This window comes from Helianthus annuus, chromosome 15 (genome assembly GCF_002127325.2).
Source record: "Helianthus annuus cultivar XRQ/B chromosome 15, HanXRQr2.0-SUNRISE, whole genome shotgun sequence".
NCBI classification, from domain to species: domain Eukaryota; kingdom Viridiplantae; phylum Streptophyta; class Magnoliopsida; order Asterales; family Asteraceae; genus Helianthus; species Helianthus annuus.
The window spans coordinates 135,283,686-135,291,155 of NC_035447.2; the positions used below are offsets into that span (position 1 = coordinate 135,283,686).

The 7,470-nt window shown below is 34.5% G+C and overlaps 1 long non-coding RNA gene across 2 annotated transcripts; it reads right to left on the reverse strand.

Annotated features, from left to right (window-relative positions):
* Window positions 1-490: 490 nt before the first annotated feature.
* Window positions 491-2,872, reverse strand: LOC110917031. 2 transcript variants are annotated; one of them, XR_002580254.2, is made up of 3 exons: window positions 2,713-2,872; window positions 2,086-2,235; window positions 491-661 (listed from the first exon to the last, which is right to left on the reverse strand). It is a non-coding gene; the product is annotated as an uncharacterized LOC110917031 (long non-coding RNA). The 2 variants fall into 2 exon arrangements; XR_002580255.2 differs by lacking the exon at window positions 491-661 and adding an exon at window positions 1,539-1,590.
* Window positions 2,873-7,470: the final 4,598 nt, after the last annotated feature.

The window sequence follows — 7,470 nt, forward strand, 5'->3', positions numbered from 1 at the left end:
TTGTATAGAACAGTGTTTATAGGTTGTTAGGTTGTTAGATGTCACTATCATGGTGACGTCAACTTAGATGCCCCAGTGGTGTGGTTTGTCTATAAATGGAACAGTACCCTGTACTGTTACATTTGATTGACTGAGTGGATTCTTCTTCTCCAGTCCAATCCTTTCATCTTGTGCAACCAACCTTGGGGTAGCAGGCTGAGGGGGAGCTTAGTATTGTAAGCATGCTTGTAATAATTTGCTTTGTAATTCAATCATTCGACTTAATGTGAAGGAATTGGTTATCATACTATTCTCTTCTTTGGATTGTGTTTACAAAGTTTGTATTCATTTCCGCTGCACTTTTCACTGTTTCATATTCTCTGAATGTTCAATTTATACAAACAAACACAATCATGAGAGCCTTCGATCCTAACACGTAACACTCGTCTCAATTTAACACGATTTTAACATTAAATATACACATTTTATACGAAAATGCTACTTTTCAAAAACTTGGTCAAGTTAACATTCAAACATATTTAAAGCATTCAAAACGTAGTATCAAGTGATTACAAGATTCACTTATAAATAAAACAAAATAGATCAACGCGGAAGCTTTGTTCGGTCGTGTGTTCGGTTCTTGTCCATACTTGATCTTCATCCGGAAGCTTACTAGGTTCGTCTAAATTCAAAACCAACATAAAAGTTAGTTTTGATAACTTAAAATGAGTTTAAACAAGTTCTACACATCAAACATACATAACAAAAATATTTTTTTCCAGCTTTTATGTCTCTCGCGTGTTGCGAGAGACTACGCTCAGCTTGTCGCGTGGCGCGACATCTATCGCGTGTCGCGACCCAAACCTTGTGACCCGTCGCGTGGCGCGGGAAAGACCAACTTCCAGCAGGTCCGTTTTCTAGACCTACATTTTGCCCAGCTCTAGTTTTAACCAAAAATCCAACTTCAAAATGCCATAACTTTCATTCTACTTATCCGTTTTACGTGATTCTTTTTCCTACACGTTCGAAATTTAATTCTCCATCTTATGGAGTTAAAACCTGATATTCAACTACTTCAAAAATTCATATTTCAAGCTCTCGGCTTGAAACTCCTTTTTAACACTTTAGACCCGTTTCATGATTCATTAAACCACTTTTGTTTAAATTATTGTAATTTTTTTAGATATTCATTATCTCAAAACCATTAACTCGTGACTTCAAAACTTTTCTTACATTATGCAACTAAAGGTTAAGTTATGCGCCAAAACTTTATTTTGACCCGTTAGAAGGATTTACCATTAACTTTAAATTTCACTCTTTCCTTTCACCCATCATTTTACTACATTAAGGCATCTACCTATATTTTGTAATCTTAATGCAAATTCCTAAACAGCCCATTTGGGTCGTTTTCCCAATTTACCCATCAAGGGCTTTTTGGTCAATTTTTGTCCCTCATTTTACGACGAAAGACTTCCACTAATTACCTGACCAAAATACTACTTTCAACTATAAATCTAATTATGTGTAATTGGCTCGAGTCATAGCATTGACCCGTTTACATACCTCTTGCTTTAAATTTTCTAGTTAAAGCAACGCAACATATGTTATTTCCTGTAATCACAAAAACTCAACAAGTAGTCGTCAGTTTTTTTTTTATTTGTCAAATGGTATTAACATACCATTTGACCCGTTTAGTCGACATGACTATTTTTCAACGTATGATGATAGATTAATACCATCATGCCCCTTGAACCTATTCCGGTTCGCACCGTAAGTTATTACCTAAAAGACAATATTCTTAAATTATTCGACCCATTATAACTTTTACCAAATGGTGTCTTTATTTTGATCACTATTATTTAACTATTTATTTGACCCATTTGGTTGTTGAGTGATTTCCATCACTTCAATGGCATACCAAACACAACCATTTTTGCTATATCAATATTACACATATTTTAACTATCTATTTTGACCCGTTTGGTTGTCAAGTGAATTCTATCACCTCAATGACATAGCAACGCAACCATATTCGCTATATCAATCATTAAACATATTTTAACTAAGTTTGTCTACATAAATGTAACGGGAAGACAAGTCGCGTACCTTAGATCTTCCTTTAAGTCGTGTATAGCCCCCGACCTTATCATCCGCATTATCAAACGAGTCGCCTTTATTTGCCATTTAGAAGTCCCGCACTCCATTAGCTCGTTTGACCCGCTTTGTCCAAGCTTTCACCTAGCTTGATAGGATCAACTTGATACAACATTCACCACACTTGATTAGTTAGTCATCATAACATAACGACTACCTCATCTATGGATTTTTCATGTCTCAATTCATTCAGTGCATTTTAAACATGCTAATCACATTATGATACAACTCTTTACGGTTTAAACATGATCTAACATGAATCGGATTTAAGCTAGGACATCAAAACATGCATCATAGCAACTAGTCTCCATTTACATAGTAACCAAAATTCTTGGCTCATCTAGGCATTTCATCAAACACCTAGTGTGCATAAGTCATTCTTAGCATAAAGTACAACTTCCTAAAGCATGTTTTATACTAATCATGAATAATTCACTAATTTAGTCTTATTATAGATTGATGTTCCTAATCCTCCATAAACATCAATTTTACCCAATACAAGCTAAATCATCACCAACATACTCAATCAAGAATTTCTCCATCATAGGCATTCTAATAAAAACAAGATTTGAGACTTACCTAGTGATGAGATAGTAGAGTACATTACAATTTCATAATCATGCAGTGATTAGCCCTTAATTTTTCCTCCAATTGATCAAGTTGGTGTTAGGGTTCTTGAAACCCTTTTTTTTTCTTTCCTCTGATGGTCGACCAGAACACACACTTAGTTGTGTGTTTTTGGTGTAGTTTTCTTATTAAAACCTCATCTATCATGATTTACCATTATGACCAATCAAGTTTTAATGTTTCTTTATAAACTAGCTACTAACTAGTAATCAAACAACTTAGTCAAGTTTCTTTTTTTACCACTAACGGTATTTTACCCGTCATTAATATTAACGTGGTTTGTTTACCAAACCCGTTTTGGGGTGTTACAAGTCTATCCCCCTTAAAGAGGTTTCGTTCCCGAAACCATATTTACGTAGTTCATTTCTTTTTACTAAACGAACTTAGTTTCGTTTCTATGATATTCATTCTTTCGGACAAATATTATAATCCATTTTGACATGTGCATCCTTCATGTGTAAGTCCTTACGAACCGATTTTTTTTTCATTTTATATTTCATAGCTTTATCGCCTATTTGACCGAGTTGTCACTTGACCACTCATTCGCATTAGTCCTTTCACACGTTTACTTCACGCTAATCTTATATTGACGAGTGCTTTACTTAGTTCATAACCTTCCTTTGACTTCGAATGGTTTACCGGCTAGATTGATTAGTCACCGTCCTTTCATACCCTGTCACCCGGGTATACTATATTGCCATCTCCGGCCTTATGTGTGTTTACTATTTCTTAAACCACCTCATACTACTTATTTTGTTAAAACGTTACTTTTGACTAAAAACTAAATTTTTAGTTTACGTTTTCACTTTGTCTTACGTCTTTTTCTCATGTCTAGGAATTTTCGTTCTAAGTTTTATTCCTGGCCGTTATTATTTTAAACGGAGAATTTTAACCAGTTTTCCACGCTTTACCCAAGTGACCCGTAGGTTCTTTTACTTAGCCTCGTAGGCTATTTCTTTAGATTTTCACCTTTTTAAGGTGAGACCCAAACAGTTTGTTTCATTCTGTTTCTGACCCAAGGGTCTTTTTAGTCTCGTAGACCTTAACACTACTTATAATCCCGTGGGTTATGATGATCCCGTAGATCATCTTTTATTCGAGTCTTTGTTCGATTGTATATATATATACATATGGCGTCAAGGCACCCCCTTTTATGTTTAGAATTATTTGTTTTTGCTTTTGAATTTCATTTGACCTTGTCCATAGTCTAATGCAACATTCATTTTCTCTTTTAGACTATTCTTCCGACTCTATGACTTTTTACGTCATTTACACGTCGGTTCATTCTACGCTTACCGTTACCCGGTTCATACCTATACTTCTTTACGACCCGTTACCCGGGTTCTTTATCTTAATGTTTTTAACATTCTTGTTTCGCTAGTTTGAGTTTTTCCTTTCTATATTCCTTTGCTACCCATCACATAGGTTCACTAATATTTAGCGCTTCATTATTCGGTTTGCGCTTACTTGCACTACCAAGTATTTATACTTTATTTATCTCATTTGACTTATTCGTGTGAAATTTCATCACCTATGAATGTCAAACTTCATTCTTTGTTCAACCTGTCTATCTCTAAAAAAAGTTGAACGTAATTATCGAAATTTCCATTTACAACATTTTATCATCTCTTAGTCATAACTCATAACCCGAGTCTTTTGACTTTCTAGTCCGCGTTCCCGTCTCTTGGTTTATGCATATACTCAGAATCTCACCCATCTATCGGGTATCTTTACCGAAGTCATCTTCGAAGTAACCATTCTGATTTGGTTTTAGACTTCGTTTTAACTTATTTGGTCGTCTGAGCAAAATCCATCGCTTTTATTCAACCAAGTCCCTATTCTTTATTCATTCTGTTTGACTTGTTTGTGTGAATTTCATCATTTATGACGGTCAAACTTTATCTCTATGCCTTAACATCCTCATTAGTCGATCTGTATTTTCATTTACTTTGATCCTTGTCCCTTCTCTCGGGCTCGTTATTCTAACGTAATACGTTTCTGTCATCCAGCTTGCGTTTACGTCAATTATTAAACATCTTGTTTATTTGATTCATTTGGGTACCTTTTTAGTTCGTCCCATTCACCCCGTCCTTACTACATCGGACATAAATGTGTCCATCATAAGAAGTTCATGGTATCATGTGTTCACTACTTAATTGGCCAGAGTAAGCGACCAACACATGACACACGCGACCTTTTTTATAATTTTCACATCACGCCCTATATAAGTAACATCTCTGTTTATTTCTATATCTTTGATTTTATTTAGTAATATTTTATTTAATTGCTAAACAACAATCATCAGCTTTACTAGTTTTATACTTGAATATATAAATTGTTTTCTCTTCTATCAAACTATTATATAATCACATTTGTTAATGTGATCATTACTCTTCTCAATAGTATCTGTATTTAGAATATACACTTGGATAGTTACTTCCGTCTAAGTTTCCACATAGACTAGTTTCGTTATTGTTTTGTTATTCATCACCGTGAATAACACTTATTTCTACTTAATTGCTCTTAGAAACTTCATCCTGAATAGATATCTTATTCAGGTTTTCCAAGTTTTATTCTACGTATGCAATAGTCATTCTCTACATGTTTGTTACATAATGCTATTGTGCCATTAAATTTAAAACGTGCACCTGGTAATGCTTGCCCTAACGGGCTTTCCTTGCCATTAACCTTGTTCGCAGTCGTTACGCGATTTAGGTCCTTAGTGAGCATGCTCAGCTTGTCATACATTGGACCATTTTTTGTCAAATCCGCAATTTGTTACATTCACGCTATCTTCAGATGCAAGTGTCCTTTCAACAAAAACATTCACAAAGATTAGTTATGTCAATATCAATAAATGCCCGAATTGTTGTGAAACTAGCCTTTAGCAAAGAAAGAAGAAGAAAAATAATAGGGAGAATAGATCTAATATTTCATTGATTGAGATGTATATTACAAGAGATACAAAAGACTATATATAATTGAGGAAATCTTGTAGAACAAGCCTAATCTATTTTAGGTGTTGATAACCACATTAATAATAAATATATTCATAACACTCCCCCTTGGTTATCAACATAATACGCTTGATGCTGCCTCGTTAAAAGCCTTGCTAGGAAAACCCGGTGGGATAAAACCATAGCTGAGGGAAAAAGAGTGCAGCGTGTAATGCGCATTATCTCCCCCCTGATATTTCTGGATCAGGTATGTTGCCTCATTAAAAACCTTACTAAGAAAACCCAAATGGGACAAAACTTAGTGAGGGAAAAAGAGTGCAACTTGAATAAATCTCCCCCTCATTATAATATGCATTCTTTAAGTGACGTGTGTCCATCTTCCTTGAAAGTTGCTCATAAATTTTGTAGAATAACTTGTCGCTTGATGCCTTGAAGTGCAATCCATTATGTTGAATAATGTTGCAAAATCTTCTTGTGAGACTTCTAGTGCTTCCTCTTGCGAACAAATACCATAAGATCCACAACTATGTTGTGTTACATTCTTTACATCTACAGGACTAACAAAACTAGTTTTCATGGATTAGTAAAATCTAGGCACATATCATTCTTACCTTTAGGGTATCGACATATCTTATTTACTATTCGAATGTCTCCTCACTGGACATGTGTTATATCATGTTTATAAATTCAAATAAAAGATATATATAATCATGCATAGCTAGGAAGGAATATCAATGCACAATCTCACTTTAGCCATGGTACTTTTGGAATGAAAATCCTTACTTTGGTAGGAGATGATGATAGTCATTTCTTATAAAAAGTGTCTGAACAACCTTTAGCATACTTTAAGGTTCAGTTTTATCCATACTAAAATGTCCCAACATCTTCTGAATGTAGTTTGATCAATGGATAAAATATATGATCACAAATATACTCGAACTGTAGGTTGAGTAGTAACTAGACTGAGCCAGGGTCATTCAAAATTTCCCCTCTAAAAGCTCGACAGTTTCTCTTGATGATGCTCAGACATCATCACTGTAAACTATGATTATAATGAACTTTAAAAAAACATTTGATAAAGATGGATACTATTATCAAACTTATATTGCTCTTTATCAGAATATCTCATGAGTTGTACAACACTCAACCTGACTATTTTAGTCCATGCATATTTTGTTAACTTTACAAAATACTTCTTAAGGTATTGATATCAATGCTTCAGGCATCATCAATCCATCAGGGACTTTTTTCATCTTAACTAATTATGCAAGTGTATTCACTCTTTAAGAGTTTTGGTACATAAATATCATTTAGCAGATCAAATGGAGAAATCGGGAACATCTAATTCATTTCCAATCCATATTGTACCATGCTAGTAGGTTGAGATATCAAAATCACCAAGCACACTTTATTCTACGTATGTATATTGGTGCACAAGATTTACATCCTTAAGATGTTTCGGTTAACTTTTTAAGCACTCAACTGCTATGGGAAACTCATGAGGAGTTCCATTTATGTAGCACCACGTAAAAACGTGTCCAATTATACATAGACACGTGTCCTAAACTCCGGTTATATGAAAGATTGAGTTTAAAGGACTAAAGTTGACAATGAGTGAAAATATGCAAACGAAAGGACTAAAAGTGTCAACATGCCAAACTTGGGCCTCTGAAAGACCACACGTGAAGAAAATATTCTTAAATGGGTAATTGATTGGGTATGCGAAGCCGTTTGTGAAAATAATCGGAAGATT